The sequence below is a fragment of the Vombatus ursinus genome, unplaced genomic scaffold, assembly GCF_900497805.2.
Source record: "Vombatus ursinus unplaced genomic scaffold, bare-nosed wombat genome assembly UNPS02000582.1, whole genome shotgun sequence".
NCBI classification, from domain to species: Eukaryota; Metazoa; Chordata; class Mammalia; order Diprotodontia; family Vombatidae; genus Vombatus; species Vombatus ursinus.
Genome location: NW_020940360.1, coordinates 35389854 through 35410790, shown reverse-complemented (window position 1 = coordinate 35410790; position 20937 = coordinate 35389854). Strand labels below are relative to the sequence as shown.

The window sequence follows — 20937 nt, the reverse complement described above, 5'->3', positions numbered from 1 at the left end:
AAAAACAATAAAAGTGAAAATAGTATGCTTCAATCTGTATTCAGATTCCATAGTTCTTTTCCTGTATGTGGATAGAATTTTCCATCATGATTCTTTTGCAATTATCTTGGATCATTGTATTGTTGAGAAGATCTAAGTCTATCATAATTGATCATTGCACAATGTTGCTGTTACCATGTACAATATTCTCATGGCTCTGCTCACTTCACTCAGCATCAGTTCATGTGAGTCTTTCCAGGTTTTTCTGAAATCTACCTGTTCATCATTTCTTATGGCACAATAGTATTCCATTACAATCATATACCACAACTTGTTCAGCCACTCCCCATTTGATGGGCATTGTCTCAATTTCTAATTCTTTGCGACCACAAAAAAAGTTGCTATAAATATTTTTATACGTGTAGGTCCTTCCCTCCTTTTTTATGGATACAGACCTACTAGCGGTATTGCTGGATCAAAGTGTATGCACAATTTTACAGCTCTTTGGACGTAATTCCAAATTGCTCTCCAGAATGGTTAGATCAGTTCACAACTCCACTAGCAATGCATAAGTGTCCAAATTTTCCCATATCTTGTCCAACATTTCTAATTTTCATTTTCTGTCATATTAGCTGATCTGATAGGTGTGAGATTGTACCTCAGAATTGTTTTAACTTGCATTTCTCTAATCAGTGATTTAGAGAATTTTTTTTTTTGCTTTTTTTTTTGGTGAGGCAATCGGGGTTAAGTGACTTGCCCAGGGTCACACAGCTAGTTAAGTGTCAAGTGTCTGAGGCCAGATTTAAACTCAGGTCCTCCTGAGTGCAAGGCTGGAGCTCTATGCACTGTGCCACCTACCTGCCCCTAGAGCATTTTTTCATCTGACTATAATTTAATTTCTTCATCTGAAAATTGCCTGTTCATATCCTTTGACCATTTACCAATTGGGGAACAACTTGTATTCTTATAGATTTGACTCAGTTCTCTACATAGTTTAGAAATAAAGCCTTTATCAGAAACACTGTCTGTAAAAATTGTTTCTCAGCTTTCTGCTTTCCTTCTGATCTTGGTTGTGTTGGTTTTGTTTGTGCAAAACCTTTTTAATTTAATGTAATCAAAATTATCTATTTTGCATTTCATAATGTTCCCTATCTCTTGTTTGGTCATAAATTCTTCCGTCTCCATAGATCTGACAGATAAACTAGTTCCTCATCTTCTAATTTGCTTATGGTATCACCCTTTATCTCTAAATCGGGTGCCTATTTTGACCTTATCTTGATATATTGTGTGAGATGTTGGTCTGTGCCTAATTTTTGCCATACTGTTTTCCAGTTTTCATAGCAATTTTTCTCAAATAGTGAGTTCTTATCCCAGAAGCTGGTGTTTTTGGGTTTATCAAATATTAAGTTACTATAGTCATTTACTACTGTGCTTGTGTTCCACTGATCTACCACTCTATTTCTTAGCCAGTACTAAATAGTTTTGATGATTGCCATTTCATAATATAGTTTTAGATCTGGTATGTCCAGGTCACCTTCCTTTGCATTTTTTTAATTAATCCTCTTGATTTTCCTGACCTTATGTTTTTCCAGATGAGTTTTTAAATTATTTTTTCTAGCTCTATAAAATAATTTTCTGGTAGTTTGAAGGTTCTTTATCTATGAAATGAGGAGGTTGCCAAAGAGATAAAAGACAGAGAGAAAGGATCCTTACGTATAAAAAATATTTGTGGTGGCACTTTTTATTGGAGTAAAGACCTGGAATCAGGAGAGGTGCTTGCAAATTGGGGAATGATTAAACAAATTATGATATGTGAATGAGATGGAATATTATTGCACCATGAGAACTGACAAATACGATTAATTCAGAGAAACCTATTAAGACTTGTATGAACTGATGCATAGTGAAGTGAGCAGAACCAGGAAAATAATTTACACCAGGTCCTCAACGTAAAGGCAAACAACTATGAAAAACTTTAGAACTCTGATCAATGTGGTGACCTGTCACAATTGCAGAAGATTGACACTGAAGCTTCCTTCCTAATTCTTGGCAAAGAGGTGATGAATTAGAGGTGCAGAATAAGATTGACATTTTCAGATACAGCTAATGTGTTGATTTGTTTTCCTTTAGCTACAAGGGAGACTTCTATTGGGAATAGCAATAGTGATACAGAAAAAAGAATGAAAGGAACAGCAATAAAATATTTAAAAATACACAAAAGACAGCAAAAAGAAATTCAGAAGAGATCACAGACAAGCAGGGCATTTTCTTACTGTCTTTAATACACACTAAAAAAACCCCTTTTCCTAACAAAAGTTCACAGTTCATATATAATTCTATTCTCTGTTCTTTGTATATTGAAATGTTCATGTTTGTTACATTCATAATAGAAAGAAAATTTATATTAAAGATTTAATAAAATAGGAAAGAGGAGTTAGAAGTAGATGAAATATAAGGTCATTTCCAGCTGTAATAATTCTAGGCCAGCCCTCAAGTGACGCATCCCAGACAGATGGGAATTGTTTCTGCTATTAGTGATATCGAGAGAGATGTTTCATAGTATCTCTCTGCAATCCAGAGATTGCAGTAAATAGAGAATTGAGAGTTTATCTGGGAGTCAGAAAGGCTGAGATTCTGATAGACACTTAGCTGTGTGTCCCTGTTCTCCTCCATCTCCCAGCTAAAATTCTATTTTCTGTAAAAATCCCTTTCTGATACCCCTTAATGCTAAGCGTCTTCCCTTTAGTGATTATTTCCAATTTAGCCTGTGTGTAACTTGTTTCTACCTAGTTGTTTTCATGTTGTCCTCCATTAGACTGGAAGCTCCTTGAGAGCAGCAACTGTCTTTTGCTTTTCTTTGTACCCTCAGCTTAGCATAGTACCTGGCACATAGGAGCTTTTGTTGTTGTTCAGTAGTGTCTGACTTTGTGATGCCATTTGGGGTTCTCTTGGCAAGTGGTTTGCCATTTCCTTCTCCAGCTCATTTTATAGATGAGGAAACTGAGGCAAACTGGGTCAAGTGACTTGCCCAGGATCACATAACTAATAGGTGTCTGAGGCTGGATTTGAACTCATAAAATGACTCCTACTGTTTCTAATCCCATTGCTCTATCCATTGCTACCTAGCTACTCAGCTACCCAGTAGGAGCTTAACGTATATTTATTGACTTATTGGCTTAGTTTCTCAGTACCCTAGGCACTTCTCTACCACCTTAAATTGCAGAGAGTACATTTTCTTCTGGGAGTTCCCTATATTAATGAAATTGCAAGTCTGGATTGTTTGTTTTCTGACTAATCCCATTTGACTCTTTGTGACTCCATTTGGGGTTTTCTTGACAAAGATACTAAAGTGGTTTGCCATTTCCTTCTCCAGCTCATTTTACAAATGAGCAAACTGAGGCAAACAGGATTGAGTGACTTGCCCAGTGTCACACATCTAGTAAGTGTCTGAAGTCAGATTTGAACTCTGGCTCTTCTGACTCCAGGGCCAGCACTCTATCCACTGTACCACCTAGTTGCCCTACAGGTCTGTACTAAAACCCAAAAATACTGGCAGCAGGTGTTAGGATTATGGTTGACTAAGAATTTCATGGAGGGAATGGATTTCTTTTTTCTTTTTTAATCTGGGGGATTCTGTACTAATAGAGGAGAACCAAATAAGGATGAATTTACTTTACAAGGATCATTCTTCTCCATTCCCCCGCCACTTCAGCTCTTTATGGAGTTGGCATATGTAGTACGTTGAGTGGTCTAGTAGTCCTTTGTTTGAATGCCTTTCAATGTCGGTATATTTTAACCCTTTTAGGCAATAAGAATACAGTGGGTGCACCTCTGAGGACCTCAAAATACGTATCACATTATACTTTTGCTCACCAATTATCAGCACAGCCTCAGAAAGAGAGAAAATAAGGAGAAAGGAAAGGAATAAGTATTTTATTAAGCGCCTACTATGTGCCAGGTGCTGTGCTAAGCACTTGACAAATTTTATCTCATGTTATCCTCACAACAACTCTGTAAGGTGGATGCTCTTCTTATCTCTATTTACAGTTAAGGAAACCGAGGTATTCAGACTTACCCAACGTCATACAACTAGCACGTGGTTCAGAAGGGTACATAGCCAAGCAAGGTAGTTATGCTACTACCATGTTACTTAATATGCAGTTTTTAAAAAATGTAGTTAGAAAAACCGCAACATGTTAGAACTGAAAGAGACCTTCTTCAAGGTCATCTAGTCTCAACTTCTCTTTTAATAGGTGAGGAAACTGAAGCCAAGAGAGGAAAAGTGATCTGCCCAAGGTCATACGTATTTCTCTTCCCTCCCGAATCCAGTGTTCTTTCTACCTCCTTGGGGGGAAAAATCACAATTTGCCTTGGTGAAGTGTACAATTCATCTTTTGGCTTGGTGTGTACTGCATGCATCTCACTGTGTGATAAATTAACCATGTCTGTGCCAGTGGATGTGGTTAATTTATCACATAGTGCGATGCAACATGACTGTGTACTGCTTTAATGGGATGTGGTAAAGATGCTAACTGTAAGAAAAATGAAGCCAGCCAAACTATGGGGAGGTTGGGGTGGGGAGGGGAAGAAGCAGGAGCCTTCTTCTGCCTGGGGCCTTTTTCTTAATGACCAGTAATCTCAATGTGGATCTTATAATATAAGCATAGATTTTTTTTCCTTCTACTAGTCTTCTTTTAGTCTAGCTAATGAGTGCAGTCCTCATGGTTCTGGAAAGCATTTCCTGTAACGACTACCCACTTGGCCCTTTCAAGGAAATGCTTGGAAAGCTTGGCCCAGTTTGGGGCCTGTATATACAGAATATGGACAGAGCCAAATGTGGGTCTGCAAAAAGTTAGCTTTTTGGTGCCTTACTTAGCACACTCTTTTCCAAAAACAACCCAAATCCTCAACAACAGAGCTCTGTTCCAACTGTCCAGACAGGTTGCTGAGAAATGGAGATCTCACTAATTAGCTACAGGCCAAGGGAGCATGAAATAAACTTGATATGTAATCCCCATGTCTCCAGCATAGATCTGGACCCAGATTTAATCATTGTGCTCATAACAATTACTAAAGTTATTGTGTTCTTTAAAAAAATTATCTATGGGTAAATGAGGCAACCAAGGCTTAATAACAAGTGTTGGATCCTATATCAGAGGATGATCTGGGCTCAAATTCTGATTTGCTTCTTTACTACCTGTGTGATCTTAGGCAATTACCTCTCTGGGCCTCACTGTACTCATCTGAAAAATAAGGTTAGATTATTATTGCAGACAAAAATAGATTAGATTATCTTTATTATCCCTTCTATATCTAAATTATATGATCCTATGAATGGCCTGGAGATTATTTATAGATTCATAGTAATTTATAGTGTAGTATAGTATAGTATGGTATGGTATGGTATGGTATCGTATATATAGTATAGTACAGTATAGTATAGTATAGTATAGTATGGTATGGTATGGTATGGTATGGTATGGTATGGTATAGCATAGTATAGTATACTATAGTATAGTAATTTATAGATTCATAGTGCTGTTACCAGTATTGATAGTACTATAATTGATCATGTCTTCCTTGGCAACTTCTTTACTTCCACCCACTATATGGATAGGCCCAAGCCACTCTTCTTCTCCTTGTCCTTAGGGATTAATTTTATAAAGCTGTTCCTGGCTCCTGATTGGTCTTGACTTCACTGAGACAGCTTCCTGGTCACTTAAAGGCATTTAAAAAAGTCCCATCCATGGGCAGCTGGGCCCTTTAGACTTAGTGGATTTCTGAAGACTAGCGTGTCCTCTATCATACCCTGCTCTGATGACATCTCCATTTTTTTTTTTTTTGCTGTGAAAAACTAACTCTACGTCCCTTAATCCTATCCTGCCTACCCTATTTATTCTATTCTTTCTTTTGACCCTGACCCTCCTCACAAGTATTTGCTTCTGATTACTCCCTTTACCAATCTGCCCTCCTCTCTATCATTCCCCTACTCTCTTGTCCCCTTCCCCCCTATTTTCCTGTAGGGTAAGACAGATTTCCACACCCCATTGAGTGTGTATGTTATTCGCTCCTTAAGTCATATCCTATGAGAATAAGATTCACTCATTCCCTCTTACCTTCCCCCATTTCCCCTCCACTGTAAGAGCCTTTTATTTTCTGGTTTTTTTTGTAGGATAATTTACCCCTTTCTATCTCTCCCTTTCTCTTTCTCCTAGTATATTCCTCTCTCACCCCTTAACTTTATTCTCCAGATATGACCCCTTCATTTTCAACTCACCCTGTGCCCTCAATCTATCTATATCTATATATACGTACATATAGTTTTTTCCCTTCCAACTACCCTAATACTGACAAAGGTCTCATGAGTTACAAATATCATCTTTCCATGCAGGAATGTAAACAGTTCAACCTTAATAAGTCTCTTATGATTTTCTCTTTCCTGTTTACCTCTTCATGTTCCACTCGAGTCTTGTATTTGAAAATCAAATTTTCTATTCAACTCTGGTCTTTTCATCAAGAATGCTTGAAAGTCCTCTATTTCACTGAATTACCATTTTTCCCCCTGAAGAATTATACTCAGTTTTGCTGGGTAGGTGATTCTTGGTTGTAATCCTATCTGCTTTGCTCTCCAGAATATTATATTCCATGCCCTGTGGTCCCTTAATGTAGAAGCAGCTAAATCTTGTATTATCCTGATTGTGTTTCCACAATACTTGAATGGTTTCTTTCTGGCTGCTTGTAATATTTTTTCCTTGACCTGGGAACTCTGGAATTTGGCTACAATATTCCCAGGAGTTTTCCTTTGAGGATCTCTTTCAGGAGATCGGTAGATTCTTTCAATTTCTATTTTGCCCTCTGGTTCTAAAATATCAGGACAGTTTTCCTTGATAATTTCTTGAAAGATGATGTCTAGGCTCTTTTTTTGATCATGGCTTTCAGATAGTCCAATAATTTTTAAATTCTCTCTTCTGGATCTATTTTCCAGGTCAGTTGTTTTTCCAATGAGATATTTCACATTGTTTTCTAATTTTTAATTCTTTCGGATTTGTTTTACAGTGTCTTGATTTCTCATAAAATCACTAGCTTCCAATTGCTCTATTCTAATTTTTAAGGAAGTATTTTCTTCAGTAATCTTTTAGACTTCCTTTTCCATTTGGCCAATTTTGCTTTTTAGGTCATTCTTCTCCTCATTGACTTTTTGGACCTCTTTTGCCATTTGGGTTGGGCTATTTTTTTAAGGTGTTATTTTCTTCAGTATTTTTTTGGGTCTCCTTTAGCAAGCTGTTGACCTGTTTTTCATGATTTTCTTACATCACTCTCAGTTTTTCCTCTACTTCTCTTACTTGCTTCTCAAAGTCCCTTTTGAGCTCTTCCAAGGCCTGGGACTGATTCATATTTTTCTTGGAGGCTTTGGATGTAGGAGCTTTGGCTTTGTTGTCTTCTTCTGGTTGTATGTTTTGATCTTCTTTGTCACCAAAGTAAGATAATATAGTCTGACTCTTTTTGCACTGCTTACTCATGATCCCGGCCAATTACTTGAGTTTTAAACTCTTTGTTAAGGTAAAAGTCTACTTCTAATGTGAAGAGTGTACTGTCCCAAGCTTTGGGGGTTTGTACAGCTGTTTTCAGAGGTACTTCTAGGGACCTGTAAGTTTTCAGTTCTTCCAAGGTGGAATGATAAGGGGCAAGGTGTTTTCTCTCTACCACCACAACAAACTTCATAGCACCAGCGTTCTTCCTTGTCACAGGACCGTCCCTCAGAACTGGTTCCTGACTCAGCACTGACAAAGAGATCCCTGAAATCACTCTCTGATCAGCCACTCGATTCTCCCTCAGACTGTGGGCAGGAAGCTCAGGAAAAAGCCGGGTTCCTGGGCTGCGCTCAAGACTTGTGGCTGAGACCTAGCTCCTCTCTCACCGCGGTCACAGACTTTTCCCACTGGCCTTCTAAGTTGTCTTTGGCATTCAGAGGTTGAGAAGTATGGAAACCACCACAGCTGCCCAAGATTCAGTCCTCTGAGGCCTGCTCCAGGGTTGCTGTGACCTGTGCGCCCATGCCAACCTGCTCTCCTCTCCCCGCCCGGCGCGATGTACCTCTCTGATCAAACATTCAGGCTGTCTTTGGCTGGAAATTTGTTTCACTCTGTCTTTTTGTGAGTTCTGCTGCTTTAGAATTTGTTTAGAGCCATTTTTTATAGATATTTGGAGGGCTTTGGGAGAGAGCTCAAGACAGTTACTGCTTTCCCTCTGCCATCTTGGCTCCGCCCCCCCATCTCCATTTCAAATATTTATATGGACTATTTGTGCCTGACCTGTGGTTGAGCCTTCCAATCTTGGATTGGTCTGATGGACACACTGTGCCTTGACCCCAATATAGTGATGTCACTTTGGTCCTCTTCAAGAACAAAGGACAATAACCAACCAACCAACCAACCCTGCCCTGATGACCAGATATTTCCATATAGAGATGAGGGAAAACTAAGTGCCACTCTATCCTTGCTGTGTTAGGGCAAAGTAAACCTCTTTTTTTGTTCACTCTTTAATGACTTGTGAGCACTTTATTTCATCCTAACATTGAACCTGAAGTAAGAAAGTTCTGGTGCTAAAGCCATACCTCTGATACCCAACAGCGAGGACAAACTAAAATCCAAGCAATTAAAAAGTTTAGGAAGTAACTTAAAAAAAAAAAAACCCAAAACAGATCTGCCATTTGATAGGTCCAGGGAGTTTTCTCTGCCAATGTAGCTCGGCGCTTTGTAGCTCACAGACTTGGTAAGGGCACTGAGGACCAAAGTGACTTGCCCAGCTTTGCCCAGTCACAATGTGTCAGAGTTGGGACTTGAATCTAGCTATTCCTGGCTTGGAAGCTAGCTCGTCTCCTGGAAATGCTGTGTGCGACCTCCTCCGCTATCTCTCTGCGTACACTTTGGATGACCCACCAGCTCATAATCTATTCCTCTTCCTGTCACTGCGGATGCTGATTGGAAACCAGATGGAGAGAATTAAGGAGCATCAGGTCACTTAACTGAGAACAATAGCTGGCTTTTGATGAAAAGGTTTAAAAGACAAAAACCCCATCCACAGGAGAGAGTTGGCTTCTCTCTCTGTGTTTTGAAATATTGCTTGAGGAGGCCAAGCAGTTTCACCTGCGAGGGCTAGAAAGGGGAAAAAAAAAAAAACCAAAACACATTCATACAGCAGGCTCTGCTGTCCTAGCTTTGATTTGGCTGGAATCTGTCCCACTTCTAACAAGTTCTAGAAGCTTCCCTGCTTTAGCCACTTAAAGGCACAGGTTTATTTAGCCCCAAAGCCCACTCCTGGAGAGAGCTGACTTTCTCAACTTTCTACCATTATTATTTGATTTCTCACCAAGCTCCAGCTGACTGATGTTTGGGAAGAAGACACTTCCTGCTCTTCTGCCCTTTTCTTGCCCCTTTGCCTTCCCAGGGTCCTCATAGATATCTATCCTCAAATATAATGGTCCAGATTCCCAGGGACACTAGGTGCCCTAGAAGATGAACTGACTAAAACATGGAGTTTCTAGATGAATCACAAGACCTTGGCCTTCTTTGACCCTTTCTCCTCCATGCTGTGCAAGGGTTAACTATAAATGTAATGGTGCCTCACTGTTATAGTGGATGTCTTTAACCTGATTCTCCAAGCACATACTTCAGTTGTCATGGAGTCATTTCAGTTGTGTCTGACTCTTGGTGACCCCAATTGGGGTTTTCTTTGCAAAGACTGGAATGATTTGCCATTTCTTTCTCTGGTTCATTTTACAGATGAGGAAACTGAGGCAAACAGGGCTAAGTGACTTGCCCAGGCCACACAGCTAGTAAGTGTCTGAGGCCACATTTGAACTCAGGTAGATGAGTCTTCTTGACTCCAGGAAGAACACTATCTTCTGTGCTACCTCCAGGAATGTCATTCATTCATTCATAAATTTATTCACTCATTCGATAAACATTTATTAGATGCTTACTATGTGCCAGACACTGTGCTTGATACTGTGGGTTACAGAGACAAAAATAAACTGATTTTAATCGACTTGAATGGCTGTGTGTTCGTTAAAGGGGATGGTTGTATATGAGCCCATCTGGTCACCAAAGAGTCCATCAAGGTCTTGGGCGCCTCTGACAGGAATGTTCAAGGAGATAAGATGCTCAAGGATAGGAAATAGGATGGTTACAAATATCAAAGCTGTAAGAGGGCTCTGCATTTTTTGTGTCCCCTTCTGGCCTGAGGTGGTTTTATTCTCTCCTGCAGCCCCTCTATAACACAGATTTATTTAGGCACAGGGGAAAGGGAGGAGGAAAAAGTGGGAGTAAGTGGATTAGAATCCTAGCTCTGCTACTGATTTCCTGGGCAATTTGGAACAAATCATTTCCCTTTTCCAGGCTTCGGTGTCCTTCATTTGTAAAATGAAGAGGTTATACCTGATGATCATTAAGGTGCTTCCTAGCTCTAAACCTGCCTTTCTATGGCAGAGAGGAAGGTTTCAATGATTACTTGGAGATGCTAACTGACCAACAAACAAACAAACTAACTAACTAACTTTCTGCCTCTAAATTTAATCCCTGCCTGTGATGTGATATAGGGAGGCTGAGCTATCTCTATCAGCTCTGTATCTAGGATCTTGCTGAATAAATGGAATTGATTTGAATAAGGGCAGCTAGTTGGTGAAATGGATAGAGCATGGGGTCTAGAGTAAGGGGGACCTGAGTTCAAACACAACTTCAGACACCTACTATGTAACCCTGGGCAAGTCACTTAACCCTGTTTGCTTCAGTTTCCTCATCTGTAAAATGAGCTGTAGAAGGAAATGGCAAACCACTCCAGTATCTCTGCCAAGAAAACCCCAAATGGGGTCACAAAGAGTCGGGCATGACTGAAAAAATGACTGAATGACTTGCCTAGAGTCACCTAAATGGCACAATGTGAATCCAGGTCTTCCAAATAGCAAGCCTAGAATTCTATCCACTGTTATTTGTTTCCTGAATAAATTTAAAATAAGTATAAATACACAAATTAATGAACAAAATATGAGATCAAACCCTATAAAAGCACAGACTCTGAATTATTCACATTTTGATTTTTAAAAACATAATAAATTTTGATTAATTGTGACAATTTATTGACTCTGTGTCACTTTCTGCTCTTTCCCATCTGTTTACTTACAAAGTGTTGCTACCGGTTTTTTTCTTGTATAGTCATAATAGTCAAAACGTCCATTGTATGAATTTTGGTCTTCCTGAGCATCACTTTCCCTCTTTCTATATTTCTTTATATTCTTCATATTAGTCATCTTAATGACACATAAGTATTCTTTTACATTGATAAACCACAATTTATTTCATCATTCCTTAGCTGTTGGACACTAAGGTTGTTTCTAGGTTTTTTTTTTTTTTTTACTGTTACAAACAAAACTGTTAATGAATATTTTTACACAAATAGATCATTCCTCCACTTTAAATAGCATCTTGGTGATATAGTACTAGTAACAGGACCACTGGGTGAAAGGTTAAGAACAATTTTTTAATGAATTTTATATTGCTAGTTTGCTGTCCAAATGGCATACACAAAATCTAAAGTCCTATGTGCAATGTAAGAGAACACTTGTTTTCCCATGACTCCACCAGCATTTGATTTTGATTATTTTAGTCCCTTTGGATGGATCTAATGAGCAGAAGGTAGCCTTCTAAAGTTGCTTTATTTGCATCTATATTATTATTACATAGATTGAACAACTTTTAGAGTGGTTATTAACAGTTTGCATTTTCCCCTTTGAAAACAGTTCACATATTATACCTTGGCCACTTTAAGGACACGTTATCTGTGTGGTCTTAATATCCCTGAGATTCAGTTTCCTTTTCTGTAAAATGAAATTGGACTAGAAGATCTCTAAGCTCCTTTCTAGCCTTAAGCTCACAACTCTAAAATCCCATCTGGAAATTTTCTGCTCCCTCTAGGCCCTAAAATGGGAGAAAGGAAGAAATAAGGATTGGAAGATTATTTTCTTGTACCACATGATATTCGTGGTGTTTAAAAGAACATTTATGTTTAGTTGTATCCAACTTTTTGTGACCCCATTTGGGGTTTTCTTGGCAAAAACATTGGAGTGGTTTGCCATTTCCTTCCCTAGCTCATTTTACAGATGAAGAAACTGAGGCCAACAGGGTTAGGTGACTTGTCCTGAGTCACACAGCTAGTAAGTGTCTGAAGCCAGATTTGAACTCACAAAGACAAGTTTTCCTTACTTCAGGCCCATTACTCTATCTACTATGCCACTTTTTATTGTTGTTCAGGCATTTTTCAGTTGTGTCCAATTCTTTATGACCCCATTTGGGGTTTTCTTGGCAAAGATACTGGAGTGGTTTGCCATTTTCTTCTCCAGCTCATTTTACACATGAGAAAACTGAGACCAACAAGGTTAGGTGACTTGCCCAGAGTCACAAAACTGGTATATATCTGAGGCTGGGTTGGAACTCAGGTCCTCCTTACTCCAGGGCCAGTGGTCTATCTACTGCACCATTCCCTAAGACCCTTCTCTAAGCAGATACATTTTTTACTGGGGGATTCTGGGTAGCAAGTAGAACTGCATGTTAGTGTAATCCTTTATTATCATTCCACATGGGGGTTTTGCAGAAAAGAACTGGACTCCAACTTTTAAAACCTGGGGTTGACCCCTCCTGGAAATAGGATATTCAGTAAATCACTTAAATTCTTTGACTTCTGATCTTCTGCCTATCAAATGTAGGAGGAGGGCTGGAACAGGTGATCTTTCTACCTATCATCTTATGATTTATATCATCAAACTGCCAGAGAAGATAGTTTAAAGAACATATAATGCTACTTCACATAAAGGGGAGGCATTACCTCAGAAGGGATAGTAGGAACACAAAGAAACATAAAATGCAATAAAGATAACAAGGGCTTTCACAAAACAATTTATATTTATCATTATTATTATTTATTTATACACAGAAAGCCACAGTAAGCTTTTTTTGTCTTCCCCCAGGGTAAAGGAAGAAAATGTATTCATGGTGCTTATCTCCTGATTTCATCTGACAGTTTTCATCTATTATCCTATAAACTATGAATGAGAGATGTGTCTCATAACAATCTCTTATGGCTCAGTAAATACTTGAATTTATATGCATATTAAGTCAGTTACTTTCCTCCTGCCCTCACTTTAGGCAGTAGGCAGCTACTTCTGTGTGGGGCATAAAGAGATTCAGGCTCCTATCAGGGCAAAGGAAGCTGCCTAGTGCCTCCAGCTTCCTTTGGAGTGGCCACATGGGTCTATGTGTAGAGAATGCCATGAAAATTCATTATTATTTAATATAAGCAATTAAACCAAAGAAAGCAGTAACCCACTATGGGAAAGTGGCCCAGTATGTGGTTGATAAAGGACAAAAGTGTGGGCTTCTTTCAGACACTGGGACAGAACCATCTTCTCCAGGTGGTACAGTATCATCTTTCATGATGAGATGTGAGTGGTCCCAAGAAGTCATTCAAAATCTCATAGCACTTTACACTTAGGTGGAGGTCCTTAGTTCCTATTGCCTAGCATTTGATTAACTATGGAGTGGAATTTGGAGCTTTCTTTCCCTTCCTGCTACTTACTATCCTAAAAGTCTGATTGAAATGCATAATAGAAATACCTTGAAATCAGGAATCCAGAAGAATGCCATGAAGTAGGTGTTTACAGGCTCATTGTGTCAAGAAAACTTAAGCTCAAATAAGTTAAATGTCTCCCTTGCTTAGTAGTCCAATTGAAGACAAAGCTTTGAAATATTGAACTCCTGACCAGAACTCAATTCAGTATCTTAAAATCTTTGATCTCCTTCTGGGGCTATGGCTAATAAGAACAAGGAGACTTGAAAATACAACTGCTCTAATTAGTAGGTAATGACATTAGAAGTGTGTGATTTCTAACTAGGTCTATCTGCAACTCTGGGTAATGTTCCAGGCTTTGAGGATCAATAAATCAATTGGTAAACATTTATTAAGTACCTACTATGTACCAGGTACTGTACTAAATACTGGGGATACAAAAAGAGGCAAAAGACTGTCCCTGCCCTCAATGAGCTCACAATCTAATAGCATCATTGAATCATAGTGTTAGAGGCAGCAAGGTGGTACAGTGAATAGTTCCAGGGCCTGGAGTTAGGAAAACCTGAGTGTAGTCTCAGATACTTACTAGTGGTGTGACCCTAATAGTACCTCCCTCTGAGGGTTGTTGTTAGTATCAAATGAGATAATATTTGTAAAGCACTTAGCACAGTGCCTGGCATGTAGTAGGTGCTTAATAAATGCTTCTTCCCTTTCTTCACAGAATGTTAAATCTGGAAAGAACCTTAGAGGTCATCTAGTTCAATATTTACATTTTATAGACAAAGAAAGTGGAGCTCAGCACGTGAACACTGTGAGTGTTGCCCTGACTCAGGTGAGCCTACCTTAGCGAGGGTCTTGTTTATCCTCTGATTCTTCTCTTACATGTGCCTTAGGACATGTCTCTGATGGCACTCTTGGGATGGGTGTCTCTGATGGCACACTTGGGATGGGTCAGGGCCAATGTATGTTACTAGAATTGGGCAGTCTAATAGGAGGGTTGAAATGCCCCTTTTCCTTTATTTCCACAGAACGTTAGAGTTGAAGAGGACCCATCACCTAGGCAAGGAGTTCACCAAACTTTTTTCAGTCTCCATATCACTTGGCTTTCAATAAACCTTCCTTGTACCCTCCATTCATTATGAAAGAAAATAAATCTGAGTTTACTATGCATATCTGCCTAAGAAATGATTAATTTTTTATAAAGAAAATTTTATTTAGTACATAAAATTTTTAGCATCATAACATTGCTAATTAAGTACACAGTCAAATTAGTTGAGACTTGATTTTATGCCTTGTCAACCAACAGTTTTATTTTGGCATAGTTTTGGGAGTTTTAGCAGGTAGGCACTACAGTAGCTAGAGTGCAGGGCCTGAAGTCAGAAAGACTCATCTTTCTGAGTTCAAGTCTGGCCTCAGACACTTACTAGCTATGTGACTCTTGGCAAGTCACTTAACCTTGTTTGCCTCAACTTCCTCATCTGTAAAATGAGCTGGAGAAGAAAATGGCAAACTGCTCCATCATCTTTGCCAAAAAAAGCCCCAAACGGGGTGACACAGAGTCGGACACGTTTGAAATGACTGAACAACAACAAAAGGAGTTTTGAAGAGAGATTTCCACATATTGCACTGAACCTCTAGGTTGTTTCTTACTTTGTATCTGATCGAGAATAAGACTGTGGCTTTTGACTCACAAAGATAAACTTTTATGAACGGAAATGAAGCCTTGCAATCATTGTTTAGAAAAAAGTAGCATGTGTTTCTCCAGGAGTATACCAATAAATTTGGAACTTCATTGATTGGAAATCAATTCAAAGTTTCTAGTTATTGGGGATATCATTTAGCTCATCCTATACTAAATCATTGTTACTGATTTTTTCTAGCTCGCTATGAAAAGGATTTCATATCCAAATATCATTCATTTGCTTTTGATCAGTAGGAATTATTCCTTCAACTGGCTCTATCAAATTTTTCAGATACACTGTAATGCTCCCACCCTACTCATTGCCATCTCTCTTCAATCCATATTCAACAGGATAATATAGTTACTTACCAAATATTCCCTCATATTCCCTGACAAGGTTTTTGAATCTTCTAAGCATTTGTGTACCCTAAATTGGGAACCCCTAATTTAGTCTAATCTGTACATGAACAGAAATCCCTTCCATAATATGCTGACAAATAGTCCTCCAGCCTCTACTTCAAGAACTCCCCTGAGGAACTGTACCCCATTCCACTTTGGGGTAGGTCTAATTGTTTTCCTTGCATCAAGCCTAAATCTGCCTATCTGAGGCTTCAACCCATGCTTCTGCCCTTCTAGAGACAAACAGAACAGGTCTAAGCCCTCTTCCCCATGACAGTCCTTCAAATATTGGAAGGCAATATGAAAGAAAAATTTGGTACATTGTGTTTTAGGAGCAAATCTTTCAGAAACAAATGTATTAATGAAATTAATTCTAAGCTTCTCTAAAGCTCAGAGAGAATAAAAATCCAAAGGGACAAAGATTTATCCTACCTGTGAAAATCTCTCTTCCAAAACTATTTTTGAGCTACAATTTATAAGGTTCAAGAATAACAACAAATGACAAAAAGAATCTCCAGTGAAAGGTTCCCCATTGCATCCTGGACCATCACCAGTTGTCTTAACTTTTGTCCTGCCACTGGACTTCAATGATTCCAGAGGAGAGAGTGAGGCTGACACTTGTGCAACTCTGCCTCACTTAAATCCAATTCATGGGAAAGTCAAGACATCATCGCCCTTGTGATGTCATTGGTCCTCTTTGAAAATGGAGAACGAATAACAACAATAAGAGAAAACTTACTCACGAAGTTCAGATAACAGTTTTGATTCCTTAAGTGGACAATCGTCATTTAACTTTTGGCTCACCCTGGTGAATTATTTTCTTAAACCGTTCGGTCCTTCTTTAACTAGTAAGTCTAAGGATCTTCCTTATAATCTGGTCAAAGGTGAGCTCAAGAGATATTTCTATTAACTAAATTAATCAAAGATTTCTCTTGTTTGGATCAGTTTTAAGGAATATCCTTCCTGGACTAATCAGACCTCTCCTTTGAAACCAATTAGGCTTTCAAGAAGGAAGATATTCAGGGAACTTTAGACCAGTACCAAATTAGATCTTTCACCTAAGTAAGACTAAGGATTTTAGACCAAAACATTGACAAAATATTTTTTTTAGCATTTCCAAAAGAGGGAATGCACGGGCTTTGGTGTCTTTCCATGTCAGCTGGGATGTTTCTAGAGGTAAAGAAAGATCTCTACATTCTTTAGCTGAAGCTCTTTTAGCTTAATTCCAAGTCCCTTCACTTTCCTGGCCACTATCCTCTTGATACACTATAGTTTCTTAATGATCTTCCTAAAATGTGGTGCCTAAAACCGCACACAATATTCCACAAGTAGTCAGTTCCAGAGTAGAACATTCCTGCCTCATTATGGACTCTAAGAAACTGTCAAACACTGTGTCAGAGTTTCAAGACAAGGGGGAGGTAGTCCAATGGTAGGACTGGTCCTTTTACTATGGGTATGCTTATTTCCCCTTCATCTTTTCCGTGCTATCCTTCCCTCTCCTCAAGAATTATTTTGCCTTCTTCCTCATCAAAGGCCTTGAGATTTCTTTTTTATTTTCTTTTTTATTTTTAGTTTTCAACATTCACTTCAATAAGATTTTGAGTTCCAAATTTTCTTCCCATCCGTCCCCTTCTCCCACCCAAATACAGCAGGCAATTTGATATAGGCTCTACATTTACATTCATATTAAACCTATTTTCGCATTAGTGCTGTTGTAAAGAAGAATTAGAACCCATGGGAGAAATCATAAGAAAGAAGAAACTAGAGAGAGAGAGAGATCAAATAATCTGCTTTGATCTGCATTCAGACTCCATAGTTCTTTCTCTGAATGTGGATAGCATTTTCCATCATGAGTATTTTGCAGTTGTCTTAGATCCTTGCATTGCTAAGAAGAGATAAGTCTATCAAAGTTAGTCATCTCACAATGTGGCTGTTACTGTGTACAATGTTCTGGTTCTGCTCATTTCACTTAGCATTAGTTCATATAAGTCTTTCCAGGTTTTTCTGAAGTCTACCTGTTCATCATTTCTTATAGCACAAAAATATTCTATTACATTCATATACTGCAACTTGTTCAGCCATTTCCCAACTGAATGGCATCCCCTCAATTTCCAGTTCTTTGCCAACACAAAAAGAGCTGCTCTAAATATTTTTGTACATGTGGGTCCTTTTCCTATTTGTATGATCTCTTTGGGATACAGACCTAGAAGTGGTATTGCTGGGTCAAAAGGTATGTACAATTTTATAGCCTTTTGGACTTAAGAATTTCTTAGTTATTAAGTATCCCAAAATAGAACGGGCAACTTCAAAAGATAGTAGATTTCATCTCATTGGAGGTCTTCAAACCCAACACTTGTTGGGTATGTTTTGGTGGGTATTAGGCCTTGAGATTTCTACCACTTACTTAGGAATTCTGTACCAGAACTACTCTCAAGGAAAACTCTCTAGTCCAAATATAAGCTACTCATTCCAACAGAAATTGACCTTGGACAAGTCACATGCCCTCTCTGTCAAGAAAATGAAGGGGTCAGACTAGATAGTCTCCAAAGTCACATCTGATTTTAAATTGCTGTAGTCCAATTTGTTTTACTCCCAAGAAAAGACCCAAAGGATCATATTCCTCTCCACCCTGATGTGGAACCTCCACTTTGCATCTGCTGCTCTGCCTATTCTCATCTCCCAGGATAAGCTCACCTCTTCTAAACTCACCACCATGTTGCTAACTCAAGCCTTGATTGACACCACTTCCTTCAGCTTCCTTTACCCTCTGACTTGGGGGCTGGAGGGAGGAGTACTAAACCCTTCCCATTGTCTTCTTTCATAGAGGGCAGAAACTGTTCTTTCAACTCCCCTCACTTTGCATCTGGTGCTCTCCATGATTCCAACTCCATAGAACAAGATGGTACCGCCTGGTGTCTTGTCCTTCCCCCAATTGTGCTTTCCTGACTCCTTTTGTGTGTTGCACCCCCTCCGTTAGATTGTAAGCTCATTGAGAGCAGGGACTGTCTTTCTTTAATGTTTTTCTCTGTCTGTGACCAGGTCAATACCTTGAACATAGTGGATGTTTCATAATGGTTTGTTGAATTGAAAGGCAAGAATAAATTTCCTGTGGTCCTTGGCATGAGCTTCTGTCCCAGTCTTGCCTTTGAATCATGAAGGAACTTCATTGTCAGAAATCTTTGGCAGGTGCTAGAGGTCAGTATATATTGGGGTTGGAGGTAATTTGGAGTATATAGTAACAATTTCCTTTCTAAAGTGGTGTGTGCTTTTGGGTGTTTTATAAGCAAATCTGTGTCTCTACATGTTTTTTTTCCCTTGCATATGAAACAAAGTGTTTAAGGAGTAAGCTGAGGTAACTAAAGAAATTTTAATCTCTTGCAGGGAAAAGTCATTATTTTTGCACTTGGAATTCGCCTAAAGCAGGGGCTTTTAATCTTTTTCTGACTAGCATAATCCTCTTTGGCAGTCTGGGGAAGCCTTTGGAACTCTTCTCAGACAGATTTAAATGCATAAAACAAAATTTGTTGTTGTTTAGTAGTGATCGATTCTTCGTGACCACTTTTTCTTGGCAAAGTTACTGGAGTAGTATGTCATTTCCTTCTCCAGTTCATTTTACAGATGAGGAAACTGAGGCCAAAAAGGTCAAGTGACTTGCCCAGGGTCACACAGCTTAGTGTCTGAAGTAGGATTTGAACGCAGGTCTTCCTGACTCCAGGTCTAACACTCTATTCACTGCACCACTTAACTGCCCCTGAAAGGACCTACTACAAGCCCTTAAAGACAGGCAGCCAGGGTGCAGCTAGGTGGTGCAGTGGATGGACCACCAGCCTTGGAGTCAGGAGGACCTGAGTTCAAATTTGACCTCAGACATTTGACACTTACTAGCTGTGTGACTTTGGGCAAGTCACTTAACCCCATTGCCTAGCCAAAAAAAAAAAAGAAAGACAGGCAGCCAAGTAAGTACATCTTGGGTAATAATAGCATAGCAAAAACAATGCAATACATTTGTTCTCAACTCAGAGAATGTGGGTTCAAATCCCACCTCTGAAAAGAATTGTGAGATCTTGAATGTAGCTGGACCTCAGTTTTCTCATCTGTAAAATGGACATAAAGGGCTGTAATTAGCTACCCCCCTTCCCTGAAGTCCCTTTTATTGCCAGATCTAGGATATGATTTAATCTAAATCTATCTCTCTGGTCTCAGTACTACCATCCATCTCCTAAACCTAAATGAATTGGTCAGGGCCTGGCAGCTACCTGCAGAAAAGGCCCTTCTGCTTGGGAAACCTGGGACCTTGCAACAGGCTCCCACTACCCTCTGTTTGGGAAGAGGGAGGCATGATAGAGAAGGAAAAATTGTTCTCCTTCCCCCACCCACACCCCGACCCCACCCCCTTTATAGTAGGACTGAAAAATTCCTGAGTGTTTCCCATTTAAGCTGTGGGTGGAATGACTGCCTTGTGCCCTCTGCGCATTCTAGCCTGTCTGCTGTCTCCCTTCCTTGCCCCTAGTTAGTTTTATCAGCTCTCAGCCAAGATCTCCTAAAACACAATCACTATCAGAGTCACACAGAGCTCTAATAATAAAAAGCACACTGAACAAGCAGCTTGAAGGGGTGTCATGGTGCAGAAATCTGCCACAAGAAATTCTACTCTTGGGAAACTTAGGAAAGGCTGCTATCCTATACATAGGATAGCAGCCCTATACATAGGGGATAGCTTTCCCCTATACATAGGGGAAAGCTCACCTGCCTGGACCTACAGAAAAGGGCCAGAGGCTGCCTCAATAAACAGAGCGTAACTTTCTTTAGGTGTCTTTTCTCAAGAAAAATGGTAGTGAAATAGATACAATACTTAGAGTCAGGGAGATGTGCATTCAAATCTTGTTTCAGAAATTTAGTTAGGTAACCCTGGGCAAGTCATTTAACTTCTTTCAGTCTCAGTTTCCTTAACTGTAAAATGGGGATAATTAATAGCACCTATCTCCCAGGGTTGTTGTGAGGGTCTTTGTAAGCCTTGAAGCATTATATAAATGCTGGCTGTCATTGCTGATGGCTTAAGGAATCTTTTTTTTTCCTTAAAGAAATTTTTGGAGGGAGAAAGAGAAAGGGATTGGTGTGTATGTGTTTTTTTTTGCCAGAAACATCACAAAATAGTGGCATATCTTTCCTTCCTTGTCAAATATTCCGGAGGGATTTGTTGGGTTTTTCTCTTTCAGCTTTCTTCTGTTGCTCTGAAGAAAATCTGTCCCTTACAGACGAGC

General features: G+C 39.2%; 1 protein-coding gene across 9 annotated transcripts in view; it reads left to right on the top strand.

Moving 5' to 3' along the window:
- The window catches only part of SCML4 (Scm polycomb group protein like 4), a 218522-nt gene that overhangs the window by 8527 nt on the left and 189058 nt on the right, over positions 1 to 20937 (top strand). For 8 of the 9 annotated variants that reach the window (XR_003568553.1, XM_027855491.1, XM_027855477.1 and 5 more), the window contains exon 2: positions 14318 to 14428. The exons of the other annotated variant lie outside the window; for it this stretch is intronic. The gene's annotated coding sequence lies outside the window, so the exon portion shown is untranslated. The remainder of the gene's footprint in view (positions 1 to 14317; positions 14429 to 20937) is intronic. 9 annotated transcript variants of the gene reach the window in all.